Source organism: Dermacentor andersoni, chromosome 10 (genome assembly GCF_023375885.2).
Source record: "Dermacentor andersoni chromosome 10, qqDerAnde1_hic_scaffold, whole genome shotgun sequence".
Classification (NCBI taxonomy): Eukaryota; Metazoa; Arthropoda; class Arachnida; order Ixodida; family Ixodidae; genus Dermacentor; species Dermacentor andersoni.
Window position 1 is genome coordinate 85,562,232 of NC_092823.1, and position 18,143 is coordinate 85,580,374.

The following is an 18,143-nucleotide window of genomic DNA, read 5'->3' on the forward strand; positions in this document are numbered from 1 at the left end:
TACCCATAGAAACAATCCGTGTACTTATACGGCTGCTAACACGTTCTTTTAAAAAAATTTTCTTTTCGGTATTTTTTAATTGCAGCCCGTCGCGGCAGCTTCACGTGCATGCTCGCGCGAGCAAACGCCGCTGGCACGCTGCGAAGCGTAGACGGAAACGCGCGCAGTAATAAATTTTGGTGACCGGACTTCGTGCGTAGCTTCCACAGCGTTGCACCTGAGGTATGAAATGGAGTATAGGCTTGCCTAGTGACATTCGACGTACGGTTGCAGTTATCGGGTTTACCACACGGCGGTGCTAAAACTGCCTAATATCTTTATATCAACACTAACATGGAGCACGCATACCGATTCTTGATCGAGCCACAATCGCAAAGTCGTTGAACCATAGTATGAATATTGCACATATAATACCTCTGGCCATCTCTGGATTTGTATGATAAGCAACTTCCATGACTGTACCCCGCAGCACTCCATGTGCGCACTTTGAAACGCGGCACTTATGTTCGCGATCGTGTATCAACACTCAAAAAACCACGGGACTACTTTAGACAAGCAGCGGCAAGGTGCTTGTCATCGCGGAATTGCACCCGTGTTTACAATTTAATGAGAAGTTAGTGCTTCGGCATTCTTCCAGCAGCAAGTTCCCAGTGACACTTTAGCGCATTTTTTCTCCCGGCATTGGAACCTGCAGCTACATGAAACAAAAAAAAAAAAACATAAGTACCAGCTACGATTTCGAACGCGCGAGAAAGTGCACACATCGCTCTCGCTGTTGGCACACTCTACATCGTCGTTGCCGCCGCTGCCGCAGTTGCCGCCATCGTTTTCCGTATCGGCTGTCGGTTCGAATATGTACGGCGAAAATACAAGCTGTCCGAGACGGCGAGAACGTTCCATAATGCTTACAACTCAGCTATGAAGCCAGAACAAAACAGCGTGCTACGCTCTGAAACGGCGGCGCCGAGCGGAGACTGCCGCGAAAGACGTCACAGCGGCCCCGACCAATCACGGGCAACAGCGGCGTTCGCGCGATGCCCTGAGGTACCTGAGGCGCTGGTGCGCGTTTTCTTGGAAAAACAGCCGCTTGCGTTTGTTTCCGCCCTTTTTGAACCAGATATTCGTGTTCAGGGGACTCAAAACTGTAGAATGCCGCAGAGAACTCATTTTTTTCGAAAAGTGCTTCAGCTTCCCTTTAAGGCTTCCTTTGTTACTCTTTCGGAACTGAAATGCGCTTTTATTTTTCAGCAACCAACCGAAAATCGTGCGTACCAGAGTAACGCGACTTACCCCATGCGAATGTAAGAAAAGCGATTGGTCACGGGGGTGGCAAACAATGGAACGGCAGCACTCAGTGCCCTGGTACTGCAGTGTTTAGCAATACAGATTTTATTAAAGCGACATAGCTTGAAGTGAATCCGTCGCTATAGCGCAGTGGCTGTGGTGTTGCGCTGCTGACCGCGCACCTCGGTCACGGAGGTCGCATTCCGATGGATGCTGAATGCAAAAACGTTTGCTCGTGTACCGTTAATTGGGTGCACGTTAAGAAAACACGAGGTGACGAAAATTTATCTACACTCGCCAACTATGGCGTGCTTCATAATGATGTGGTGGTTGTGGCACGTAAAACCTGAGAATTTTCGGCACTGGACTATCGCCTTGACAAGCTTTTAGTCTTACGTACTTACTATTACTACGCAGCGCACCTTACCGTCTTCGTCAGCCTCTTCAACGATGCCCTTTCGTGCCGCTTTTTTGAGGGGTGTGCGTATATTCGACATTTCAGACTAATCGATTCCCATTCGACTCTACAATGTGTGATTCGAAATTGGTGCGTATTCGTTGCCGTGTGAGTATAATGGGAAGTACGAGGGACGTTCAGAAAGTAAGTGTTGCCATTCATATTCACCCGGATACCTTATTGCAAACAAAACATACACCATGGCATAATGAACTATACACCTTTAGCCATTTTCTCGCATAGTCGCCACTGACTTGAGACATTTGTCGTGGCGTGCAATCAGTTTGAAGAAGCCACTCTGGTAAAACTCCGTGCCCTGCGATGCAAGGCCTGACATTTGACAACTTCACCATACACGATCTGTAGGCGTTCATGAATGACGGACACACTGGTCCAACTTGTCCACTCATACCGGATAATACCACGCAATTCGACTGGCGATCGCGTTGTCAGCACACGTCTGTCTGCTATCGTGACTGACACTCGAATATCCTCGGGCACGCCGGTCTGGTGCTACTCTCTTTTCTTCGGCGCTCTGCGCATGCGTCATTCCTCCTCCGCTGAAGCTCCTTCCTTCGTTAAACCGGATAGGGGCCTGGTTTCTTGTGGTGATTGCTTGTTTCACCTGGCGCATCTTCTTTTTTTTTTTAAATGAAGAAACTCACTATGGGAACGTCCCTCGTCACTTTTAATTGAGCCTCGTAGAGAAATAATGATGCAAACGAGAACTGTTACGAATGATGCCGCGGAATACCCCCGCTGTTGCGTTGAGGCACAAGTTCCTTTTGCCAATGCGAGGGGCAGCTAACTTCCAATAAATATTTTATAGTCAATCCATAATACTGCCTCTTCTTTATGCAGCCTATATAAGAACTTACTGCCTCGATTTAACGAAAGAAATTTATTATTTGTTCCGCAACCTTGCCATACCTCGAAAGCTACGAGCGGTTATGTATATACCATCGCACATCTCTCGTTCAACCAGCACAATACTATACGTGGTCAGGTGCCGTTCCCATATTTCATTACGGGGATTGACATGTAGCACTACATAAATGAGAGCAGTTTCTTTACATTTACAGTTCAATACACGTTAAGAAAATAATGACATCACAAACCTGGTCATCAATTAGGCTACCGTTTTTAAATGAACTCCAGAAAAGCTTTATCTTTTACTTTTTTATAACAAGAAAATAATAACGTTTCATTAAATTCGGGAATTTCGCTCTTCGAACTCCACTGCCTATTTTCGTTCGCTCCGCAAGAACGAGCAGGCTTGTCCAGATGGATCTTGGGAGTCCTCCTCGTAATAAATTTGGTAGCTTGGGAAATAATAGCATTGAAGTGTCACGAAAATGACGTACGCACAAAGTATATATTTCACAGCTAAGCTGTACATGACTGGGATACCCGATTTCTCTTCGTAACCGAAAATTGAGCCAATCACAGCGGAAGGCGCACCGCGCGCGCCGCTGGATTCCTTGCAGTACCACCAGATGGCTATCGCCTCCGCGCATCCGCGGTGCCGGCCGTGCGGGGGAAAGAAAAAAAAGGAACCAGAAAGCTCTCCTTCTCGCACGCGTTCACCGCAAGCACTTCCCGTGTAAATGTTATTGTAGCATACGTAGCAGGGAGTGACGCCAGTAAACTTTCATAAGTAAAAAAATTCGTCTAGCAACTGATTTCATTTGTGTTGTAATAGCGCTACGAAAAGGCCGCGCACAGTTAGGACTTCCGAAGAGTAGCACGAACACGTTAAGCGGTAACGGGAACAGCAACGTGAATATGCACAACGGCGTCGTGCTGAGGCTAGACAGGACCCAGTTCAAGGCTACGTCACATTCGTCTATCATATCAGGTGATACCACAGCTTCGCTGGACGACCGCCTTCACAGCGTGGACTGGAGCCCCATTTTTTTATTATCCTAGGTTCATTCCTAATGCAAATGACTTGTTTTTATGGTTCCCTTTTATGCGAGAACCAGCGTATTAAGCAGGGTGTGGCCGATGGTAATTGGGCGATATTAGAAAACTACAGGCTTGTGCGCCGGGTGTACACTCCACCCCACCCAAAGCTCACCAGGGAAGAAAATGCGATGTTCGGGCGCCTAAAACGCAACACCTACACTCGTGGAAAGACAATGCACCGCCTCTACCCGACGCTCCACGGCTACCTCTGCCCAATCTGCAACGTACCCGACAACCTGGCACACTTGCTCCTGGAATGCCCGTGGCGTGAAGGCAGCGAAATGCAATCGCAAACGTATCCGAACGGAGCGCCACGAGCACGCTCACGAAACCACAGCGACGTAGGCAAACAAAACTTCGTGTTAAAGGTATACACATGAAAAAAAAAACACGTCTACAGCCCTTGGGGCCCATCATATACTCATGGTCGTCAGTTCTGCCTGCGTTTCCTAGATTGAAGGCTATGCGTTTACTACTTTCCTGTCAAGAATACCATGTAACGCTGATAACTTGCGTGCTGTTGCTGTCCGTGACAGGCAACATTAAAGAAAGGAAGCGCAATCAAGATAGAAGACGATTATTGTTTTGGGGGCAAGGCACGCCCCAAAGGGTGTAAATGTTTCTTAGAGTGTGGGGACCTTGGTGTGTACTTCATAACAGAAGTGTAGCTATCAGCCGTTGGCTTTCCCATGTGGTCCTGTCGTGACAGCGTGCTAAATGCGGCCGGCACATTTCGAACTTCCTAACTCTTCGAACAGTCTTTCACGTCACTAATGGGAACTAGAATTGTGGATTGAAAATATAAAATAAATATCTGTTTCTAGTGTACTTTGAAAGTTCGATTCGGGATATAATCAGACTATTTCGGAGCTTCGCTGAGCTAATCAGAAATGCGTACCCAATCTCGGGTATATAAATCCTTCTGCTTATCCAAACAAACGGGTCTTTGTACCATGCGAGTATTTAGGACAAAACTGCTGCAGCGATTCAAAACAGCTTCTCTATCCCTTCCGCGCAGCAGACCCGCCCACCTACACATACACACTTATTTTTTGTTAGCCCAAGGAACGACGAAACATAGAGCAGTTAATCATGTGGATCACCAGAGACTTTTGGACACAACCGGTCTTGGTTCCGTTAAACCATTGTCCAGGAAACCGGGAGAGCCTGGTTTATTTGAAAATTTGTTTTTTTTCTTTATATGTTAGAGGGGATGGCTCTCGCAGAGCTTCAAGGGTGCTTAGGTTGCTGAAAGTCACCACACTGTCTTGTAGACGCAGTAGCAGCCGGTTTTGCTTGTCCAGTTGGAATGACACACACTACGGAGCTGCCATATATATATATATATATATATATATATATATATATAGCTGCGTAGACGTCTCACACAGAGAATGAATTGACGTCATTTCTTTCATTTCTATTCAGCACGGCTTTAAGCGGCGTAGAGCGCAAGCAAAAAAATTGTAGTATACGAATGTAAGGAGGTGCGATGAGAGTAGAAAACGCATGCATCGTCATAAGTGTTACAAGATTTAAACAGCCGTTTTCACTAATGGTTAGCTTCACCTAAATTTCAACATGTGAGCTGAATTTTCATAAGTCTTCCCCATTCTTGCGATCTTAGAAGCTTCTCTTGAACATGCAGTTACATTGGAGAGGCCGCGTCCATGACTCATCCATCCACGTTTCGAAGCTGCTACGCAAGTACTTTGTCGTCATGAAACAACTCACAGTGCGAAAACGCACATGTCACTAGGAACGACACAATTGCACATTGTGCCTGTGGCACGTAAATCGTTACAAGGTTAGCTTTTCCCACAATACCTTCGGTTGAACAGGAATGTGGCTCGTATCCTTTATTTTTTTATTGTTTAAGAGGATCGAAAACCGAGCCAGGGGCTACACAATTAAGTTAGTTGGTGTGTTTCGTTTACTTGCGTACTTACTTTGACTGGTTTGTCGCTGGCAGTTGTAATACGTAATTCCTTGGATAACCTGTTTTGACAGGACAACGTCATTAAGAAAAAGGAAAGAAAGAAAAACCGTCTTAAAAGCCACAAGGTTTGATGCTTAAAGAAAAAGTACTGCGTCGGCCGGGAATCGAACCCGGGTCAACTGCTTGGAAGGCAGCTATGCTAACCACTATACCACCGACGCCGGCTGCCGGGCTACGTTTCCCCGTCGCCTTCTATGTTGCAACGTCCTCCCGTAGACAGCAGACCGGCTGAATGGAGAAACGAGGTCAAGCGTGAACCACAGGAAGGCGCAGATTCTCTTTTTTTTTCTTTGGAAGCTTGCCTCCAACGGCATATTCACCCCTTCGCGGTTTGTCTGAGATGAATTCCGAGCTATACATGCAGAGTGTTTTGTTTAGACCACACAAATTTTTAAAAAATAAAAATTAGTTAGCGCACCGAACGTGGTGTTCTTGCATGCGCGTTTCTAGGTGAAGCGGACATGCTGTGCCGCTAATAACGGGAGCTTCAGAAAACAAATTACCGAGATTTATTGCTTAAATTTTTACTAGTGCCTTATTGGAAGTTGTTGAAATGGCCAATTTCGAAGCAATCGTTTTAATGCATCCTCTTTCTTTCAGAAATATTGAAAGTCCCAAGTAATTCGAGGCACGTAGGACGGAATTTCAACGGTAAATTCCGACAATAAATAAAGCCACCGCCGACGGGAGCGCAGCTATGTATATCAATAGATATGAGCGCCGATATAGGTAGATTTCGCCCTGATATGAAGCCCCTCTATCATGTCGGAGCGAAATACCCCGTGACGACAAGCGCGATTAAGTTTGAAAGCCAGCATGACGGCCAATCGGGACAGTTACCGATTTTCACGCTTTGTCTGACCGGCATGTTTGGCTGTGTGTCGCGTCAGGATTTGCCGCGTCATGCTATGATTCGAACTTCGCCCCACACTTCTTTACGGGACGTTGCGGCCTTAATGTCTGACGTACCAGCGGGACGCGCTCATTCTCAATATTGCTTCGATTGAACTTCGGAATTTGATGATGCATATCTCGAATTAGGTGCGATTTTCGAGATTCTTAACGCATGGGTGTGCATGAAGATGTCCCTGTCTTCAAATGTGCCATTTAGACAACTGCCCCCAAATCACTAATAAAAAAGGTAAACTAACGAATTTTTATTAATTAGGATTCTGACGCTCACATTATTACCGAGAATGTATCTCCGCCTCGCCAGGAACCCTTCGGCCAAAGTACCAGGCTAGCTGCGCTCATTGCTTATGGTAAAAAAAAACAAATAAGAAAAAAAAAACACTTGTGTGGTTTAACAAAAAGAACACTCCCTGTATGTACAGGGTGTTTCACTTAACTTAGAAGAGGCCGTTCCTCTATTGACAACGTCATCGACCTAGTCTCGTCTGTACAACTGGAAAAACACCACAAGCGTATATCGGTTGCACTATTCCTCGACGTGAAAAGCGCCTATGATAATGTAACGCATGAAGCCATCCTTGATGCCCTGGAAAATAATGGAATAGGTGGACGCATGTTTCGGTGGATTCGGAGCTATCTATTCAAAAGATCCTTCTTTGTGCACAGTGCAGATGGCCGAACTGCTGACCATTACACTTACCGTGGCGTCCCTCAGGGTGGGGTTCTTAGCCCCACTTTGTTCAACCTTGCAATCCTTGGCCTTGCCGACGTTCTACCACATACAGTAAACCTTTCTATATATGCTGACGACATATGCATATGGGCCTCGGCAGTTACACGTCTCCAGGTGCGTGCACGGCTCCAAAAAGCAGTGACCCTAACATCATCGTACCTGCGTGCGCAAGGCCTCAGCATTTCGACCGAGAAGTGCGCCTTAGTCGCCTTTACCCACAAGCCCATGACCTGGTACCCCATTTCTATTGACCACCAACCAATTTCCTACGCAAAAACTCACCGATTCCTAGGCGTTATTATAGACAGAGACCTTTCATGGAGCCCCCACATCACATATTTGAAGAAGAGGCTTACTTCTATCTCCCACATACTAAGGTTTCTCGCCGGTAAAACGTGGGGCACATCCGTGGCATCTATGCTTCAACTATACAGGACGCTCTTCCTGGGATACTTGCGATACAGCACACCAGTGCTGTCCAATGCTAACAAAACTAACATCCATGTCCTACAGAGCATTCAAGGCCAAGCCCTTCGAACATGTCTGGGGCTACCTCGAAATGCTTCAACCGTGGCAACAATTGCCACCGCGAGAGACCACCCAATAAGGACCTATATAGATATCGACGCGCTCCGGGTGCATGTTCGCCATATATCCCGAGTCCCTGACCACCATCTCGCTCGATTGCCTGAGAAAAGACCCAGGGCAGCGTTCTCCAGATCAATTGCGGCTAACCGGCACTCTTTGTCTTTGAGGCACTCACCCGCAACAAGAACACCATCCCCTATGTGGTGCTTGAAGAAGCCTCCTGTGTACCTTGCTGTTCCAGGAATAGTGAAGAAAGCTAGCCTGACCACCGCGGCTCTCAAGCAGATCACACTGGAACTTCTGCATTGTTCATACTCTAATCGAATTCATGTTTACACGGATGGTTCCGTCTCGGAAAATTCTACGGGCGCCGTTGTTCTACCATCTCAATCGGTCGTCATCAAGTTTACGACATCACACGTAACGACATCTACAGGCTCTGAACTGGCCGCTCTTCGCGCTGCTGTCGAATACATTGAAAAAGAATCGCCCAACAAATGGGCAATATTTTGTGACTCGAAAGCAGCCCTCCAGAGCTTGAGAAGTTTACGACGTGGCAATTATGAACAGCTGGTGTCACAAATCCACGAAACCTGCCATTGCGCTTCTGAAAGAGGACATAATATCATATTTCAGTGGCTGCCGGGACATTGTGGCATCGTTGGTAATCACCTCGCCGATGACGCTGCCCGACGTGCCCAGGCTGGCTCACCGACACTCCTTATACCTTTATCCAGAGTCGACGCTGCAAGAGAGCTTCGCAGTCTCGCTCGTACAATCACGTTAGGTTGCTGGCATACACCTCAGAACTCTAAGTGTCGTTTACACAGCCTCGACCCATCACTGAAACTTACATTACCAGCGAACCTTCCACGACGTGACGCAACACTGCTGTGTCGGCTGTGGGTAGGAGTAGCATTCACCAACTCCTACAGCTATCGTATTGGAATGGCGGATTCACCAATGTGCGCGAAGTGCAAGTGTGAAGAGACCATCAGTCACATTCTGTGCCACTGTTCTCGCTTCGATAATCAACGCGAGACTCTCCAGTGTGCCTTAAATAGACTGGATGACAGGCCATTTACGGAAGCGAAGATCTTGGGGGCCTGGCCTCATAGTTCAATGGCCCAGAAAGCAGTTCGAGCGCTTTTTCGCTACCTGAGGGAAACAGACTTGAGTGCCAGACTGTAGACATCCTATACCTAAGTTCTCTCTCTCCCTCTTTCACTCCCCATTCCCCTCCCCACGTGTAGGGTAGCAAACTGGACTCAGTCTAGTTAACCTCCCTGCCTTTCTGTCTTCCCTTCTCTCTCTCTCTCTTAAACAAAGGAGTTAAAAAAATGGGGTTCCAACACACGTTCTGTAAGTAGTTGACCAGCGGAGGTATAGTATCACCTGATCTGATAGGGTGTACACGAGCCGTATGTAAAAATACTGAAAGATATCTATAGCGGCTCCACAGGAACCGTAGTCCTCCATAAAGAAAGCAACAAAATCCCAATAAAGAGGGTGTTTACAGGAGGTATTCAGAGACCTGGATTGGGAAGAATTGGGGATAAGAGTTAATGGAGAATACCATAGTAACTTGCGATTCGCTGATATTGCCTTGCTTAATAACTCAGGGGACCAATTGCAATGCATGCTTATTGACCTGGAGAAGTAAAGCAGAAGGGTGGGTCTAAAAATTAATGTGCAGAAAACTAACCTAATGTATAACAGTCTCGGAAGAGAGACAGAGAGAAACAGCTTTATGTAGTCGCCTGTCTATATGTAGCCTTATGTAGTCGCCATGACTATATGGCGCCGTGACGCGGGCCCTGACGTCTTCTCAGCGGGTGGTCACTACTCAACTCCAGCGCGTCTTACTCCCGCGGTCGGTCGCCCTGAGGGGCAACGTTCCATCGGTTTCGCTCGGCCTTTGTCTTTCAAGAGCCGCCGAGACCTGCTGGACGGCCCAGGTTTGCCTTTCGTGGTCGTAGCATTCCACCGCAGCCGCGAGTCGCGGCGGAATCGTTGTACTTGTCGAATCTTCATCGGGGAACTTGGTGCAATCCCATAGGATGTGCGTCAGGGTGGCCCTCTCCCGCTGGCACACGCGACACGCATCACTCACATATAATTTGGGGTATAGATGAGTCATTAACACTGGGGTGGGTAAGGAACCAGTTTGGAATTGTCTGAACAGCACGGCCTCCGCTCGGCTCAGCCCCGGGTGCGGGGGTGGGAAAGTCCTTCGAGCCAGGCGGTGGAACTGTGTAAGTTCGTTGAACGTCGTCATGCGGTCCTTGGCACTACACCACGTTGGACGGTCGGTTGCAGCGGCGCGGTTGGTTAGCGCTCGCGCCACTGCGTGTGCCGTCTCGTTGTGATTATAGTGCTTCTCCGACGCATCGTTGCCCGCGTGCGCCGGGGACCACTTGATTCTAACATACCGATTCTCTCGTTGCAGGTCAGCCGAGCACAGAACGCGCAAAGACTCACCACACACTTTGCCCTTTGCATAATTCCGCACTGCACTTCGCGAATCGCACAACACCGTCTGGCACCCGGGGTCGGCAATAGCCAGGCCAATGGCCACCTCCTCCGCCTGACACGCCTCGCGGACCCGTAAGCTCGCCGCTGCCCTCGCCGCGCCGGACGACGCCTCGATAACAGTAACTACGAACGCTGCGCTGTCTCCTTGGTATTCTGCCGCATCCACGAACCTTGCGTGCTCGTCCTTGGCGTGAAAGTCGATGAGGGCCTTGGCTCGCCGCTCTTCTTTCCTTGTTAAACTCCGCGTTCATGTTTCTCGGGATGAGGTCTACCCGAATCCGGTGCCGTGTCCTGTCCGGGACAGAAACGTCGCTACTCGCCTTTTTCGCCCCGGGCGTGAAGCCCAAGTATGGAAGTATGCGCCTGCCGGCTTCGGTCATAGAGAGCCGCTCCAGCTGGGCGATCCGTTGCGCTTCCGCAATTTCCTCGAGGGTATTGTGTACCCCCAGGCTCAGGAGCTTGTTGGTGTTCGTACACTCGAATTGTCCGAGCGCCGCCTTGTAAGCTCGGCGTATCAGGGCGTTGATCTTATTCTTTTCACACTGCATCCATTTGTGGAAGGCTGCAACGTAGGTAACGTGACTGATTACGAAGGAATGCACAAGCCGAATCAAGCTTTCCTCGTTCATCCCGGCCTTGCGGTTGGCGACCCGTCTGATGAGACGTATTGCGTTGGTAATCTTGGCTGTAAGGTGGGAAATAGTCTCGCCGTTGCCCCGTCGCTTGTCTATACTCATCCCGAGCACCCGGATTTTGCCGACCTCCGGGATCACTTCGCCGTTCCTCGTCACAATCTTGATGGCCTCTTAATCCCTCGCTTCGCTCTTGTTACGTCTGACGTACTTCGGTGGTAACATCAGCAGTTCTGACTTGCTCGGTGAGCAGATCAAACCGGAACCGTTAAGATGGTCTTCGATCGCGTCGACCTCTTCTTGCAGCGTGCTCTCAATGTGACCATCGCTGCCTCCCGGAACCCACAGCGTGATGTCATCGGCGTAGATGGTGTGCAGGACGCCCTCGACGCAAGAGAGTCGCTTGGCCACCCCGATCACAACGAGGTGGAATAACAACGGCGAGATGACCGAGCCCTGGGGGGTCCCGACACTACCGAGTCTCTTCTCTTGGAGCCGTACATCGCCGGCGCAGAGCTCGGTAGTCCGCCCCGTCAGAAAGTCCTTGATGTAATTGTACGTTCTTGCGCCTATGTTGAGTCTGGACACCTGGGCTAGGATCCCAGAGTGCTTCACCTTGGCGAAGGCGCTCTGCAGGTCCAGCCCCAGAAGGGCCTTGTTGTCTTTCGTTAGGGTGTCATCGTCAATGATATCTTTCTTCAACAGAATCATAGCGTCTTGGGTGCCGAGGGAATGCCGAAACCCGATGATCGTGGTGGGGTATAGTCCCGCCTCCTCCAGGTAATCCTGCCACCTACACATCAGGACGTGCTCCAACACAACACGAAAAACGCCCCCCCCCCCCCAACCCTCTGGCTACGCCCCTGACTACACTGTCTAGTACACGCAGTAGCAGCAGGTTTTGGTATATATATATATATATATATATATATATATATATATATATATATATATATAGCTGCGTAGACGTCTCACACATTGAATCGACGTCATTTCTTTCATTTCTATTCGGCACGGCTTTAAATGGCGTAGAGCGTAAGCAAAAAATTGTACTATACGAATGTAAGGACTCTGCTGGAGGATAAACAGGAGCGTTGCGTGAGACTACATGGAGAGTACGATGAGAGTAGAAAAAAATATGCATCGTCATAACTGTTACAAGATTTAAGGAGCTGTTTCAATAAAGTTTAGCTTCACTTAAATTTCAATAAGTGAGTTCAATCTGCATTAGTTTTCCCCATTCTTCTTTTCTTCCGATCTTAGCAGCTTTTATTGAAGATGCAGTTACATTGGAGAGGCCGCGTCCATGACTCATTCATCTGCGTTTCGAAGCTGCTACGCAAGTACTTTGTCGTCATGAAACAACTCACAGTGCGAAAACGCACACGTCACTAGGAACGACACAATTGCACATTGTGCCTGTGGCACGTAAATCGCTAAAAGGTTAGCTTTTCCCAGAATACCTTAGAAATGTGGCTCGTATCCTTTATTTTTTTATTGTTTAAGGGGATCGAAAACCGAGCCAGGTGCTACACAATGAAGTTGGTGTGCTTCTTTTACTTGGGTGCCTAGACTGGTTTGTCGCTGGAAATAGTAGTATATAATTCCTTGGGTAACCTGTTTTGGCAGCACAACGTGATAAAAAAAAAAGGAAAAAGAAACTGTCCCAAAAGCCACAAGATTTCATGCTTAAAGAAAAAATCTGCGTCGGCCGGGAATCGAACCCGGGTCAACTGCTTGGAAGGCAGCTATGCTAACCACTATACCACCGACGCCAGCTGTCTTGTCGCGTTTCTCCGCAGCCTTCCATGTTGCAACGTCCACCCGCAGACAGCAGACCGGCTGAATGGAGAAACGAGGTCAAGCGTGAGCCATGGGAAGACGCCGATTCTCTTTTCTTTTTTTTTCGTTGGAACCTTGCCTCCAACGGCATAAACACCCCTTCGCGGTTTGCGTGAGATGAATTCCGAGCTATACATACAGATTGTTTTATTTAGACCACACAGATTTTTTTTAAATAAAAAGCATTTAGCGCAGCGAGCGTGTCGTTCTTGCATGCCGGTTTCTAGGCGAGGCGGACATGCTGTGCCGCTAATAACTGGAACTTCAGGAAACGAATTACCGAGATTTATTATTTACATTTTCACTAGTGCCTTATTGGAAGTAGTTGAAACGGCGAATTTCAAGCAATCGTATTTATGCCTCCTCGCTTTTCAGAAATCTCGGAAGTCCCACGTAATTCGAGTCATCTATCATGGAGTTTCAGCGGTAAATTCGGGGAATATATAAAGCCACCGCCGACGGGAGCGCAGCTATGTATATGAATAGATATGAGCGCAGATATAGATAGATTTCGCCCTGATATGAAGCCACGCTATCATGTCAGAGCGAAACACCCCGTGACGACAAGCGCGATTATGTTTGAAATCGAACACCTCGGCCAGTCGGGGCAGTTACCGATTTTCACGCTTTGTCTGGCCGGCATGTTTGGTTATGTGTCGGGTCAGGATTTGCCGCGTCATGCTATCATTCGCACTTCGCCCCGCGTTGCCGTCTGACGTTCAGTGGGACGCGCTGATTCTCAATGTTGCTTCGACTGAACTTTGGAATTTGATGATCCATATCTCGAATTAGGTGCGATTTTCAAGATTCTTGAAGCATGGATATGCATGAAGGTGTCCCCGTCTTCAAATCTGCCATTTAGACAACTGCCCCCAAATCACTAAAGAAAAGGTAAATTAACGAAATTTTATCAATTAGGATTCTGACGCTCAAATTATTACCGAGAATGTATCTCCGCCTCGCGAGGAACCCTTCGGCAAAAGTACCAGGTTAGCTGCGCTCATTGCTTATGGTAAAAAAAAATTGTGTGGTGTTAACAAAAGAACACTCCCTGTATACAGGGCGTTTCACTTAACTTGAACAAAGTAGTTAGAAACATGGGGTTCCAACACACGTTCTGTTAGTGGTTGGCCGGCGGCGCTATAGTATCACCTGATCCGATAGCGTGTACACGAACCGTATGTAAAAATACTGAAAGATATCTATAGCGGCTCCACAGTCACCGTAGTCCTCCATAAAGAAAGCAACAAAATCCCTATAAAGAAAGGCGTCAGGCAGGGAGATACGATCTCTCCAATGCTATTCACAGGGCGTTTACACGAGGTATTCAGAGACCTGGATTTGGAAGAATTGGGGATAAAAGTTAATGGAGAATATCTTAGTAACTTGCGATTCGCTGATGATATTGCCTTGCTTGGTAGCTCAGGGGACCAATTGCAATGCATGCTCACTGACCTGGAGAGGCAAAGCAGAAGGATGGGTGTAAAATTATTCTGCAGAAAACTAAAATAATGTTTAACAGTCTCGGAAGAGAACAGCAGTTTCTGATAGGTAGCGAGGCACTGGAAGTGGTAAGGGAATACATCTACTTAGGGCAGGTAGTGACGGCGGATCCGGATCATGAGACGGAAATAATCAGAAGAATAAGAATGGGCTGGGGTGTGTTTGACAGGCATTCTCAGATCATGAACAGCAGGTTGCCATCATTCCTCAAGAGAAAAGCGCATAACAGCTGTGTCTTACCAGTACTCACCTGTGGGGCAGAAACCTGGAGGCTTACGAAAAGGGTTCTACTTAAGTTGAGGAGGACGCTGCGAGCTATGGAAAGAAAAATGATGGGTGTAACATTAAGGGATAGGAAAAGAGCAGATTTGGTGAGAGAACAAACGCGGGTTAATGACATCTTAGTTGAAATCAAGGGAAAAAATGGGCATGGGCAGGACATGTAATGAGGGGAGAAGATAACCGATGATCATTAAGGATTACGGACTGTATTCCAAGAGAAGGGAAGCGTAGCAGGGGGCGGCAGAAAGTTAGGTAGGCGGATGAGATTAAGAAGTTTGCAGGGACGACATGGCCACAATTAGTACATGACCGGGGTCGTTGGAGAAGTATGTGAGAGGCCTTTGCCCTGCACTGGGCGTAACCAGGCTGATGATGATGATGATGATGGGAGAGGCCTTTGCCCTGCAGTGGGCGTAGCCAGACTGCTGCTGCTGCTGCTGTTGCTGATGATGATGATCCGATAGGCCAGAGTGACGTAGCCTTGAACTGGGTTTTGCCGAGCCTGAGCACGACGTCGTTGTGCACATTGTTGTTGCTGTTCCTGTGCCGCACATCGTGTTCACGCTGCTTTTCGGGAGTCCTTACTTTCCGTGACCTTTCCCTAGCGCTACCACAACACAAATGAAATGAGTAGCTATGAGGGTTCTTCTGTTACATATGAAAGTGTAGTGATGTCACTGCCTGCTTGGTATGCTACAGTTGCCGCTTCACGCAACTGTAGCTTATGCAAGCGCAATCATTACCAGGAAATGCTTGCGGAGAGCGTTATATAGCGCGAAGGCGAGCTTTCTGGTTCTTTCTTTAGGTTTTCCCCCTCACGACCCACGCCGCAGCTGCCGAGGATGGATGGATGCCATGAGCGTCCCACTTGAAACTGGGTGGTTGGTTGTGCCACCATGCTCTTGTTTTCATTTTGCGTAATGTCCTCCTCTCCCTCTGGAGAACCCCCCCCCCCTCAGACGCACACGCACACGAAAAGAATTCCCAGCATTTCTGAACCACTAATGGGAACTTTATTTTTTCGCCTTCGTTGTTTGTGATTTCCCTACTTTGCTGCCATCAACCCTCCAATCGCCTCCTATACTAGCCTCTACAGAGGGCATGTTTACTTTGGCCCTGCTATCCCTGAGCCCAAGGGCTTCAATGATGCCAGGGGAGCCTAAACCAACCGCTGGCATATATCTTCGCCTTTTATAGTAGATACCTTCGCGTATGGATGGATTGATGTAATGAGCGTCCCCTTTCGAATGGGGTGGTGGGCTGCGCCACCACACTCTTGCTAGTATGCTGCCTAATGTCCTGCCTAGGTTTAAAAAAAAAATCACGATGAATTCCCACACGATATTTTCTGACCCCCTAATGTGAACAATGTTTTTCTACGTCTCCGTTTTTATGTATTACAACTGCCAGTGACAAACAAGTCAAAGCACGCAAGTAAAGAAGCACACCAACTAACTTAATTGTGTAGCACCTAACTCGGTTTTCGGTCCTCTTAAGCAGGGGTGATTACGCCCTTGGAGGCAAGCTTCCAAAGAAGAAGAAGGAAAAAAAGAAGAGAATCGGCGCCTTCCCGTAGCTCACGCTTGACCTCGTTTCTCCATTCATCCGGTCTGCTGTCTGCGGGTGGACGCTAAAACAGAGAAAGCTGCGGAGAATTACAGTGAGGCAGCGGGCGTCGGTGGTATAGTGATTAGCATAGCTGCCTTCCAAGCAGTTGACCCGGGTTCGATTCCCGGGCGACGCAGATTTTTTTGCTTAAACATAAAATCTTGTCTTTTGGGATGTTCTCTTTTTTTCCTTTCTTTACTCATGTCGTGCGGCCAAAACAGGTTATCCAACGAATTGTGTATTCCAACTGCCAGCGACCAACCAGTCAAAGCACGCAAGCAAAAGAAGCACACCAACTAAGTTAATTGTGTCGCACCTGGCTCGGTTTTCGATCCTTTTAAGCAGTAAAAGAATACAGGATACGAGCCACATTTCTGTTCAACCGAAGGTATTCTGGGAAAAGTTAACCTTGTACCGATTTACGTGGCTCAGGCACAATGTGCAATTGTGCCGTTGCTAGTGACGTGTGCGTTTTCGCACTGTGAGTTGTTTAATGACGACAAAGCAGCTTGCGTAGCAGCTTCGAAACGAACATGGATGAGTCATGGACGCGGCCTCTCCAATGTAACTGCATGTTCAATCGAAACTTCTAAGATCGGAAGGAAGCAAGAATGGGGAAGACTTATGAAATTTCAGCTCACATGTTGAAATTTAGGTGAAGCTAACCGTTAGTGAAACGGCTGCTTAAATCTTGTAACACTTATGACCATTGATATATTTCCCTACTTCCACCAACCTTCCAATCGCATCTTACTAATCTCTTGCGAACATGTTTACATTCCTCCTGCTCTCGCTGAACCCACGGGCTTCAAGGACGCGAGCGCCAGCTGGTGGTGCTGCAAGAAACCCAGAATCGCGCTCGGCCCATGCCTTCCGCAGTGATGGGTTGAGTTTTTGGCTACGAAGACAATGCAATTCCGGGATCCTAGTCATATACAGCTTCGGTGTAAAAAAGTCCTTACCCACAGCTGAATGAAACCAACGCCATATAGTTAGCCGTCATGTGAAGCGCTTTAGAGTATTTTTTTCCGCTTAATTAATTACGAACTGAGATCAAATATTCAAAAAAAATTTATATGGATTTTAGTGCCACGTGCGCATTGTTACGTTTGAGAGGGGGGTTCAGAAACGACCAATCGAGTTTATTGTGGCAGTGTACATGATGCGTGGCGATATTTTTCGGCGTTTAAGGAAAAACCGTGAAAGATGGAATAAAACCACGCGACTGCGCTCATGCGCCGTCGTATTTCACCACTGTCAACCGTGCTTCGAGCAAAAGAACCGCGCGCGCAGACCGCGGTGAAGTGGGTGGCCGCGACTCTAGGCATCGGCTTCACAATGCGTCAGTATCTTTGACGGGGGCACCATGTGGCACACCGAGAAGAAGCGCTGTCGTCCCGATGGACCCGAGATAAGCGATAGCATGACCACCGGAAGCCAATTTGGACAATGTTTGTATTCAGAGGGCCTCTTCAATTATCCTTCCGTGACAGTTCCGGACTGTCCGAAACGTTGTATAGGCAACGCTCGTTGGCTGGAAGCACCGCCTCGGGCCGTCCGGGACTGTCAGGAACGGATAATCGAAGAGGTAGGCCTGGTAATTGCACGAACCAAGCAAGGAAAAGCAAAGAATTGAAGTCTCACTCTTAAAGACAGCTTCCGCACGTTTTTACTGTATCACCGTGCAACCCGTTAGCAGTTTCTGTCTTTATCCGAGCGCTGCACTTTCAGCAGCGTGTTTGCGCCGCTCGGTGGAGACGACCGGAGACGAGCAGCTCACGTGTTTCACAGCTGGCGTGC

General features: G+C 48.0%; 1 protein-coding gene and 3 non-coding genes across 7 annotated transcripts in view; 2 read left to right on the top strand and 2 right to left on the bottom strand.

Moving 5' to 3' along the window:
* LOC129380714 (uncharacterized) overlaps positions 1-18,143 on the top strand; it is a 163,162-nt gene that overhangs the window by 101,484 nt on the left and 43,535 nt on the right. The gene's annotated exons all lie outside the window — the stretch shown is intronic.
* Positions 5,798-5,869, bottom strand: TRNAG-UCC (transfer RNA glycine (anticodon UCC)). Its single transcript has one exon. It is a non-coding gene; the product is annotated as a tRNA-Gly (tRNA).
* On the bottom strand, positions 12,812-12,883 carry TRNAG-UCC (transfer RNA glycine (anticodon UCC)). Its single transcript has one exon. It is a non-coding gene; the product is annotated as a tRNA-Gly (tRNA).
* Positions 16,408-16,479, top strand: TRNAG-UCC (transfer RNA glycine (anticodon UCC)). The gene has a single exon. It is a non-coding gene; the product is annotated as a tRNA-Gly (tRNA).